The sequence below is a fragment of the Glossina fuscipes genome, unplaced genomic scaffold, assembly GCF_014805625.2.
Source record: "Glossina fuscipes isolate IAEA_lab_2018 unplaced genomic scaffold, Yale_Gfus_2 142, whole genome shotgun sequence".
In the NCBI taxonomy this organism is placed as follows: Eukaryota; Metazoa; Arthropoda; class Insecta; order Diptera; family Glossinidae; genus Glossina; species Glossina fuscipes.
This window is the reverse complement of record NW_023998485.1, coordinates 620,386-631,849: the sequence shown is the minus strand read 5'-3', so window position 1 is coordinate 631,849 and position 11,464 is coordinate 620,386. Positions and strand designations below refer to the sequence as shown.

The 11,464-nt window shown below is 31.5% G+C and overlaps 1 protein-coding gene and 1 long non-coding RNA gene across 5 annotated transcripts in view; both read left to right on the top strand.

Annotated features, from left to right (window-relative positions):
* The first annotated feature begins 811 nt into the window (after positions 1-811).
* On the top strand, positions 812-1,310 carry LOC119641082. Its single transcript, XR_005247792.1, has 2 exons — positions 812-849; positions 1,252-1,310. It is a non-coding gene; the product is annotated as an uncharacterized LOC119641082 (long non-coding RNA).
* Positions 1,311-1,348: 38 nt separating this feature from the next.
* The window catches only part of LOC119641081 (leucine-rich repeat-containing G-protein coupled receptor 4), a 74,721-nt gene continuing 64,605 nt past the window's right edge, over positions 1,349-11,464 (top strand). For 3 of the 4 annotated variants that reach the window (XM_038039516.1, XM_038039515.1, XM_038039512.1), the window contains exon 1: positions 1,349-1,459. The gene's annotated coding sequence lies outside the window, so the exon portion shown is untranslated. Of the gene's footprint in view, positions 1,464-11,464 lie in introns of all 4 variants that reach the window. The other variant, XM_038039513.1, reaches the window with a different exon arrangement.

Below are 11,464 nucleotides of genomic sequence, written 5' to 3'. Positions count from 1 at the left end.
ATATGCGTTTAACGCGAGCGGTTGTTCAAAGCGGAAGAAAATGGAAAGTTGAGCCGTGCATTGCTTCAACAGTGATTGTAATAGAAAAGCTTGAAAGGAATGGACCATAAATATAAAAAAAGTTTTGTTTTTCTTGAAAGGAATCGAAATGAAAGAGTTTATATATAAATACATAAAAAACATAAACAAAATAAAATCACATTTCAAAGTTAAAGTGTTGCTAAATGTGAATTCACTTACGCATCTGCTTATGGTGAAGTAGACAAGTTTTTTTTTTCATTTTTATGGTCATAAAGGTCGTTTACTTTATGGCTTACTGTACAGATCACCTGAGTGCATCGATGCGTGTGCTTATATGTGTGTTTTGCAGGGAGTTTTTGTAAAATAAACAGTGTGGCTTATGGGTGACACACACGATTAGGATTTTTATGTCTATTGCCAAGAGCTAATGCCGTTATTGTTGCAGTTCTTGTTGTTATATACAACAAGCAGTCAGCTGTGTTACATTTACTTTCGATTTTCGTTAAATATAATGACGTAGCAACTTATATGAGCTCTTCTATACCAATTGGTTTATTATGATTAACGCACCGATGCATTTTTTTCTTTTTGGTGATTTAATGACTTCGTAGGCACACTACGGTCACCGTCCGTGGAAATTAAATTTTTTTTTACGATATAAATTTAAAGAAAATTAAATCGCCAAAGTGTCGGATAGCACATATTTATTGATAAAAAAAAAATATCCGAAAGTTACGTTTTCATAAAACTCATGGAAGAATTAAAACAAAATAAAAATCAGGTGTTTCATGAAACACCATGAAAAACTTTTTTTTTTTTAACATAAAGGTGAATAGCAAAGTAAATAAAGATTGTGTTTTATATAAAAGAAAATTTAAAAATTTAAAAAAAAAGTAACATATATATATATTTAAATGTGGTTGACCTCAGACAGTAGGCGTTTAAACGATGGTTTTTTTTTCATAAATTTGTTAACAATTTGTATATTATGCAGCAATAGCAACTAAAAGAGAATTGCTTTCAGAAAAAAGTTGTCTGATATTAAAACAAATATTTAAATAATGTTATGAAAATATTTTCGTTATTTTTATTATTATTTTGCTATATTTTTTTTTTTTTTGTTTTTTTATATATTTTTGTTTTTTTTATATATAATATTTTCATAATTAATTTGTTTTGTTGCTTGTTTTCTTCATACGTTTTCTTGAAAAAAATTCCACTCTTGCGAAGGTGAAATATCCGCACGATTTCCTAAAGTGTTGACAAAAAAAGTTGGGCAAAAAAAAAAAGAAAAAGAAAAGCGTAAAAACAAAATATACAGTAAAGAAGAAAAGAATTTCAAAACAATAAAGAAAGAAAGAAAAATTAAGTTAATAATAAGAATATTAAAAAGAAAAAACTTCAACTGTAAAACTTAATCAAGAAAAGTATTCGCAAAGTAAGTAAGTATTGAAAATGCACCAAAACGAATTCAAACAATTTGCTTCAAACTCTTTTCAATACATATTAGCTGACTTAGGCACAATAATCTGATCAGAAAATGTTCTTTTCTTGCCATTTAACCTTTTGCAGGTAAATCAATAATTTCGTGGGGGCGTATAGACTAAAATTCACTAGACTACAGCTAATTTGAAATCTTTTCTCCCCGTACATGAGTTCCATGCTTGTAATCCCATATTTGCCCAGCAATTTTGAGTAAAAGTCTAAATAATGTAGAGCTCGTCTATATCCAGAAAGAAAGTAACAATTTCTATTCTTATAGCTCATACGTAGCACGGAAGACGCAAGATTTACTTGCTTGCAGACAAGGGAAAGATCATCTAATCTTTTACCACGAAACTAAGAGGGAATTTCTTTTGCTCTCCTAGCCGAAATCTAAGTTGTAGTATTATTTTGCATTTACTCATGGTAGTGTCATAAGTATGCATATATATTACATTCGAGTTTCTAAATAGGATATCGCGAGTCTTCAATTACGGAAAAAATTTATACTCAGATTGCTTAAAAAATAAATGGAGGAACAATACTTTTTCCCCTTATTGTACCTTTAGAAGTCATACTTTTGCAAGTAGAGAGAAAAATCAAAAATTTCCTGGAAACTCAAAATCGAGTCAACAATATATGCTGTCGATTTCAATTTCTTTCCTTTCCTATTCCAAAATTGTCTACAGTTGCAATTAAAATGTTAAGCTAATCGATGCAGAAAACTTGTAACTTTGCAAAAATTTTTGCTGTACAATTGTATCGGCACAAGGGGTGTGTGATTTTACCCGTAACTTGCAGACGGAACATATTGCTTGTCTGACACCTTCAACGAACTCACCTATAGCTTTAAAATGGCATTAATTCTTCGTATGTAAATATTTGGCATACAAACTTGGGTTCACTGCAATGAAATTAATGAAAAAGCCTAATGCTCTTATAAATGAACTGTTAACTGTACAATTCAATAGTTTGTTTGTGTAGTAATCCAGAACTAAATTGTAAACAATACAAAGTGCGCGTGAGTTACCTGCATATGAGAATTACATTTTAGAGCAAAATTGATACGAAAACTCTTCTGATAGAAAACGAAACTTAAGCTTAGGATCTCAAAATTGGTTGTTACGAAAACTAAAGGAAATCTATCGTGTAATTTCCAATTTCTATTACTAATCTGAATTTGTAGGCGTCGGGCATGTAAAGCAAAATTTCCAAAAAAAGTTAATATAAGAGTTTTGGCCGCTAGAAACGCGTTACAAGCGTAAAGTTTAGTGCATATGTAGTGTAAATGTTGCAATTTAAAATAGGTTTAAATATGAAATGCAAGACTACACAAAAACTGCAACCAGCGAGCAGCAGTCGTCTTTTTCGTAATGAAAGTAAGTGCAACAACTAGTAAATCCTGAAAATATGACATGGCCTCTCTCATAAACTAATCGGCAGTTTAACTTTGTGAGATTTGTAAAATCTAATTAAGCAAATTGTGAAGAGAAACGTACGAGCTTATCTACGGCCCTATTTTCCTGATCTATCTCATAAGCAAAATTTTAACACAAAATTGCGAAGTTCAAATCCAAGTTAGGATTAAAATATACATACAATCAGCGGCTAAAGCTGTTCAAGAGCAAAGAACAAAAGTACTTTTCGAAGCATGAAAAGACATGTTCTTGGAATTAGAAAATATTCTTCAGATTATGTAATATTTTAAAAAACCTTTGATTTAATCTTGTCCTTGCCGTCTAATAAGCAAATAAGCTTCTGAAAGATGGACTTTCTAATGACCACATTGCTTGTATACTCCTCTCAAAAGAGGAGTTAATTCATGTTCAGGATCATTGGAAATACGCTAAAATTGGAGTAAGAAAAATCTACGAGTTTGATTGGTTTGCATAACAATTCATTCTTTTCTTTCTACGATTGTGTTTTTATTAAGCTTACATACGATGCGTTAATACTCCTGGCGTATATCTGTTGCTCGTACTTGCATAAGAGAGCACTCTTAGTTTTTCAGATCCAAGGACAATCTTAAAATTAAAATAAAAACCAATGAAGGAAAACATGGCTGATGGATAGATATAAAGATAACAACATTCAACTGCTAATTAAATTTGTTGGACTGGAATATTACCAACAGTTTGAATAGTATTTTAAGCAAATACCCCGCACAGAGTCTTTAATGTTTATTTACTACTGTCATTTAAAGTCCTTGATTTTCGGCAAAATTACACGTTCGATCGGTAAATGATCAATATCTGAGCATTGCTTGAAAGTTGTCTATAATTCGGTTGCTAGCGTTATCCGAACGACCTTTTCAAATGATCATGAAGCATTGTCAACTTTTGGAATGGTAAAATATAGATATGATGCTGCCATTGCGCTTAATATTGATGGTCAATAATTTTTATGGACTTTAATAATCTTTATAACTGAAATTAAAAAATCATAAAAAATTGTTTACAAGTGAATTTCTTGTTCCGTCCTAAGTCAAAGTCATTAAGTCGTTTAAAATATAAAATAAATTGTGACTCAAATCAATGCATTTATCTAAAATTTAATCTATTTAGTTTCCTTTTTGAAGTTTTCCTTCAAAGACTTTTAGCCCAATTTAAAATTAAATTAAAAAAAGATAAATGCAAAAATTATATATGGCTGCGAACAAATCTTTCATACCTGTCACTGTTTACAACTGCTTTTAGAGCAAAAAAGCAAAAAAAACGACAAAAACTAAGTTTTTATTATTTACTTTATCGAATGGGCCCGGCAGTTTTTTTCTATTTGTATGTAGAATAAAAGTGGAAATTTGCCGCGTGTCTGAAGCGATTTCCATTTTTTTTACGATGAAGTCTTTTACCATAGCAATTAACAGACAGATGGACAGATGGGCTGTTCTGAACGGTTCAGTTTATAAATAATGAATAAAGCACCATTTTTTTATTTATTTTTCAAACCAGAGGTGACCTCAAGTTATGTTGCACTGTGAGCGTACAGTTCCACTGATTTGGCCCAACTTCAGTAGCAACTTTGCTTGCTGGGAACACCCTAATAAGTTTGTCATATTTGAACCCGATAACTTCCTTTTCGCGACGAGATGAATTTTTCTCAGAAATATTACACGGACAGATAGACGCACTTGAATCGGTTTAGAATTTGTTGCTGATCAAGAGGCCTCTGAATCTTCCTTCTGAATGCTGTAAACGTTTCGCCAAAATGAATATAACCCTGTTCCTTCGAAATGAATGACTGAAAAAGCTTCCCAAATTTATATTATTTAGCAGTGATTTATTTAGGAACTTATCTCTCCGGTTTATAAGAGTTATTAAAAGAATTTACAAAGTTTTGTTTTAAAATGCTAAGCCATTATAACTAGAAAACGCACTCCTACTAAATTAGAATTTTAAATTTGCGTAAAAAAAAAAACACAGGCCTAAAGAAAATTTCAAGGCAAACTGCTGGTATTTATTAGAAAGAGTAAAAATCTATATACATGCGAAATCAAAAATAGTAAAGCATTTGCTTAGTTATTATGAATGGACATTAGAAAAAAAAAATAAGGAAAAACCACAACAACTAATTTATATGCACATATGAAAGATAAGGTCCTAAAAATATTAGCTTTTGCAGGAATAAAGAAAAAACAAGAGGGCAATTTAAGTTAGTTTGGACAGAATTTTTTCATAACCTCCATCAACCTCCATGTACTGAAACGAGAAAACTCTTGTACAGTTTGCATGATTTTGTCGCAATAGTCGAATGTAATAAGAAGTGAAAACTTTATAGTCAGATATGGTCGACTGTTAAATGCCCTCACGTAGAACAATTCCTACCTCTAACTCTTAACCTTTCATGAAAATTTCAATTCGAGAAGGGCGGGGGGTGTTTGGGATTAAGAAATACCACACTGATGTATAATGTTCTTGACTGGGATAGTAAAAGATTGACCCATGTCAAGTCTCTCTGAGAGTGGCGTACAGCCGCAGACTCCCAATGTGGCTAATTATAGCCGCAGCTGAACAGCGCTAATGTACGATATTTAAAAGCACATTTTGATAAGATGTACATGATGGCATTTCTTGGTGTTTTTGAGGAAACCCATAAATCAATTTAGTTATCTATATTTTCTGCATTGAATAAGGGAAAACAATTCGAAATCCTCTTTGGTCGAAGTTCTAAAGTCGATCTAACGAAACTGGAAATCAGAACTAGCGAGCATAATTGTCATTTTAGATAGCATTGTGAGAATATTTTGCTGACCTTAACAGACGGGCACAAAAAGGGTCAAGTCGACTCTACGACTTATATTGGCCATGTGTTAACAGCTCTCAGTAAACCTTATATACTTCCTATAGTGCTTATAAGTAAAATAGCAAAATGTATTGTAGAACTACAAAAAAATTCGAGAAAAACACATTTAAAGCAGCATTTTGTCTAATATATTCATGCATATGTCACCCATACGCATATATTTATATACATGAGAAAGAAACATTCGAAGACAGATAGTCAGACGATAAGACATTTAAAGTTTTTGAAATGCCTTGAATACTTAATTACTAATGACGTCAATTTTTTAAAAGCCACATATTTACTGTAAATTGTGTATTACGAAAACTGTGCCGCTTTTAATTATGACAAAGACACACCATTCAGAAAAAGAAAAACCATTCACATGTTGGCGTTTTACATAGTGATGATTAGTTCATCGAAAAAAAAAGAAAAATAAAGCAAAATGATTTTGAACGGCTATGATGTTCTCGTTAATCTCAAAGTTGGTCTAAAGTCAGCAGAAAATTCAGAACTGCTGAGTACTCTACTTTCTAATAGCTTTTTTTCTTATCCTTACCACCGTACTAAGAGCTTGAAGTTTTCATCGCTTTTGTGACATCGCTTCATAGAAGACAAGAAGCGTAAACACATTCTCTCTGCTATTTGATAATTTTTTGATTGCGATTGAAAGGTGACGTTTGAAATGTCTACAAATGTTATCAAAAAAAAAAAAAATAAATAAATATACAAAAAATTTAAATAAATGAAAATTTCACAATATTGATGTCGTTAGGTTGTAAGCTATAACAGATATCACTTCGCATTTTAGCGCCACATTGAAGTGCTGGAATCCTTGCAATATCCTAATGATGTTACTTTAAGATTTTACCATATTGTTTAAAGTTGTCGATACTCAAGATGTCCTCAAATGTGCGGCATTACCTCTTTTGGTTCCGTTTCTCTGGAAGCGCATAAGATCTGATATATTTATATATGCCATAAATATGTTTACTTCTACTACTTACGTCTATCCTTGATTACCTTTAACAACAAGTGTAATTGACTTGCGTGTATCTACCGGTCTGTTCATTGCAACCACGGTTAGGGCCATACAATTTTTTTTACCTGAATATACATAAATGTAAGAAAAATTGAATTTGTTTGCGAGTCCAGGCATCTACAAGCGATCAATGTAAAGATTAAATTCTAACTATGGCAAACGTGTAGTAATTCTAACTATGGTAAGAGGAAAAGAGAGAGAGAGAGAGAGAGGAACATAAGGGAATGTTAATATTGTTAACTAACAAAAAAACTTGCAAAGTTAAGTGTACGTATAATTATGAAGGACTACTGACCAATAAAGTGCATTAAGATAAAGCTTTGTGGCCTTTAATTCAAACATTCGTGCCTAAATATCTTTGCAGTCGTGAAATGCCGAAGTAACATTTTGAATAGATCGACATCGACGCAACTATGCCGACTGACCATAGCGAAAACTGTGAGCAAGCCGCGACAAGATCTCAAAAATCCATGCCGTAGATCCTGTTTAAGGCAATAACCTCGTGCATAGCCAATACCTTATTGTAAGTCTATGGCTCGTATCACTTTTTCACACAAAAAAGAGGAAAAAATACATCAAAAATATATGTATTTTGTTTTACCATCTTCACGGCATAATTAAACCTAATGTATTTCAGGGGCCTTGATTCAGGTATTCGGGACAACTTTCACCTTTCAGTATCTGTGAAGGGAAAAGGGAATGACATCAGTATTCAGCATTCATTGGCAATTAATTACATGCTCCTCGAGGGAAACAGTGTTATTGATGTTTATATTACCGTCGCAGCTTATATTGTGTTACATTATGCTACATTAATATGCTGTATAAAATCGGATAATAATGTATATTATGACTTTAACACTGCATTTGTTAAGAAAAAGAAAAAAGAGTAAGAACAATTTCTTTTTTTTTTTAGATGTAATAAAATTCGACCAAACCTGAATGTATATATCGCTTGTTTTTATTTTTCTATTTTCTAGTGTTTCCTTTCAACTCGTGCACAGATAATATAGAAAGTAAAACGGCAGTCACCTACTAGAATCGTTGTAGTAATAAATGGCACCTTAATGATTTATTTAGTGCTGCGTTAAATGTTTCTTTGTATCTATTTATGCTTTTTTCTATAAGTTTTGGAAACTATCCAATACATGAACTTTTTAAACAAGTCGTTTTACATGAATTGAATTCTTTTCGTATTCATGTTAGCAGGAATTAGCTAAAAATGAAAGTTTTAAGAAGTAGATGCGAGTTTTTAGAAATATTTTAAGCTTTAAGTTAACAATAAATTTGGACGATTTGAAGTTGAAATTTAAGTGAAGTATGATGAAGACGTAATCAATGATGGGCTTAAAAAAATAAATAAATCACTCATCCAAAGATGTAAATAAAGCCACTATAAATGTTCTTCAACTTTCCACAAAAAAGCCACAAACAACTACAATAAACAAATCAGTTCGTAGCCGCATAGCCACAAAGATAACAAACAAGAAAAACTATAATTATTCACCCATCAACACATTTTGGCTGGATTTTAATTTGTCTATCTAGATAGAAATTTCACACAATTTCAAAAGTGATTTTGAAAAGGTTCATGCATGTACGACAAATATAATACTAAAAAAACTCTTTTCTGTTTTTTTTTTCTCTTTTTTCCCCTTCTAACAGACTGTTATTAACTATTTTTTAAATTATTATCTATGCTTAGGTTTATATGGTTAAATCCACTGCTAAACACCGACCAGACTGTCATAATTTTAACCTAATTTCGTTCTAAACATTTTTCGCCTGCTTACCAACTTCTGTCCTCTACCACTTTCTAAGTGTATGCGTTCTCGGTATATATTCTAAAACTTTTATTAAACAACTTAAAGTTATCCCTTGTTTGGTTACATTATTGTTCCCAACTGCATATATAATCTATTCGCCGCTCGTTGCTCGTTTGTGGAAAATTATGCTTGCTATTTTTAAATAAATGTATACTAGAAGAATGTTGAAATGAAATGTTTCGGAATTTTCGTGTTTCCAAAAAACCTTTGCTTAAAAAAACAGATTAAAAAACATACGTCTATGTTTTTTTTTATTATTATTATTATATGTTTAAAGTGCAATCTAGCCAAATAATACCTAAGCAAGACGAGAAAAATAGCAGATATTATTGTCCCCGAATCTAGATAATATAGCAGAAGGGAGGCAATGTTTAAATATAATAAATATAAAAAAACTTTATAAACTTAGAAAAGCCATTAATGTAATTTAAGAAATAAAAACAAAATTAGTTTCTAAATAGAAAATCCATTTTATAATGCCTCGTCAATTTCCTATTTCATTAGATTCAACCAGAAGAGATATTCCGTGGTGTACACGTGTTAACTCGGCCTGACCACATATTTTAAAGAAAGGTTTTAAATTCGCTTAAACGGATATTTTTTAAGTATTTCAATATTAGTTACTGGCTCACATTTGTAGGCAGTACGTACAAGTATTTGGGAAAACTTTCTTGCATAAAATGCATTTATTTCTTAGAGTAGATTTAAATTTTGGACGAATCAGTCAATAGAGTCTTTTGGTCATATCCAACACTACTTGGGGTAAAGAGTATATTAAGTCAATAAGTAAGTGGACGTATCTAACACCCGGAAGAGCTTAAGATTGATCCATCTTTCATTATACCGATCGATTTAGAATCAGTTTCTAAACCTATCTAAATCTGCCTGCTCGTCTGTCCGTCTTATGTCTGTCCATGTAAATTTGTCTTCAAGCTACAGATCGCAATTTTTGAAATATTTCGATGAAGTTTGCTACAGTGACATGTTTTGATTAAAGGATTATTGTAAATGGTTCAGATTGGTCTACTTTTCCGACCACTTCCCGTATAATTCCCTATTTTAAAAACTCGTTACATGGAAATAAATTGCAATTTTCAAAATTTCTCGGCAAAAGTGGCTAAGTAAGAATATTTAGGCATTCTATATTGGTATGAAAACTTTGAACCGGCTGTGGCAATCTTTGAACTCCCCTTTCATATAACGAAAACTGAAGTTCACACGAGAAAAGGTGTAATTTTGAATCTTTCATGATGAAAATTACATCATAATAGAAATTTAACGCAAAAATTAACTGTATCAAATTTGGACCATCTCGGCCTATATTTTGGATCCTACCCTAATAAGTGAAAATTTTTCACGAAAATGAATCGTTTGTAGAGCAGAAAAGTTTTAGTTTTAATATGTGTTGATGGAAATGCCGCAGTAAAACATTGCAAACAAACTGTTGTACGAACAGGATTTAAGCAAAAAATACATATGAATTGGAAAAATGTTTTAAGTTTCAACCAAGCCAAACTTTATCGATGTCTTTTCCCATATTTAGGATGAAGTTGTACTTTCGATTTCGTCTCCAATGTACGAAATAAGAGGACGTCGTTACTCAGTGGTACTGCATTTATTCCTGAAATAAAACTGATGGTCAGGAATCATAATTTTGCTCTAGAATTAAGAGCAGTCTTCCTAGATATATTTTCTGATATATTTTTGAAAAGCACTAGACTAATACCAACTTACAACATTTTATAGTTTACTTTGCTTACTTACCGCAGCTATTCCCGCGCATTTCCACTGGATTGGAAAATGATTCAACCTTAACATATTGTTAGAAATTAATGTTAACAATTAAAAGGTGAAAAATTGACAAAAGTGAAATTAAAAAAAATAAATAATTAAGTTTCGTTAATCAGATTTGGCACTTCACAGATTTTTTTAATAAATTAATTTCCCTTAATTTTCTCTCTCTATTGGAATTGTGCTCCACCAATTCACCAATTTTTCCACTAATTTTCTTGCTAAATTATTACTATGGGTCAATTTTCATCGCAAAATATTAGTATTTCAAGCCTTTTCTGGAGGTCTTACTATTCATGAGAAATCTTTGACGGAGTTCGGCCCAAGAAATAGATCAGTGTGGTTCAAATTTTGTCTAATTAGTTTTAATGTCAAATTACTCCTATGAATAAATTTTCATCATAAAACATTAGCAATTAGACCTTCTTGGCGTATGAGGGTTGTCGTTTCCTGAGAATTTTTATAAGCGGTGGTATGCAACAAATGGGTCTACGGTATCTAAATTCGCTAAGCTTGACTTCTTTATTAAATTGCTATTACGATCCAAGGTTTACAACGAAGTATTGAAAGTTAGACCTTTTTAACAATTTTAATTGGAAAATTTACGTGAGGCGGTATTCGAAAAATTTCCCCAGTCGAAATTGGGTAGTAGTCAAAAAGTGGACCGATTCGAAACATTTTCAATAGCGAAATGGCTGGCTCCCCTGTAGGCCTACATCGTCTTAAACTTAGCTTAAAACTATAATAATATTTTCAATAATAATAATAAATATATATAAACCCGTTTATATATAATATACATACATAATACATAAATACATAAAAAATATATATCCACGATCGCTGCTGTGCGACTTTCTTAACATCTTCTTGAGTTGCTTAAGCGTCTGGTCTAGAACAAGGATTTATTTCCAATAAAAGTTTATTCGTACGCGTATTACTTAAAATAATTTGTTCAGAAGAAATAATTTTATTTCGCTTGAATTCCATACGCTTTCTCTAACGTATTATGTATATATTT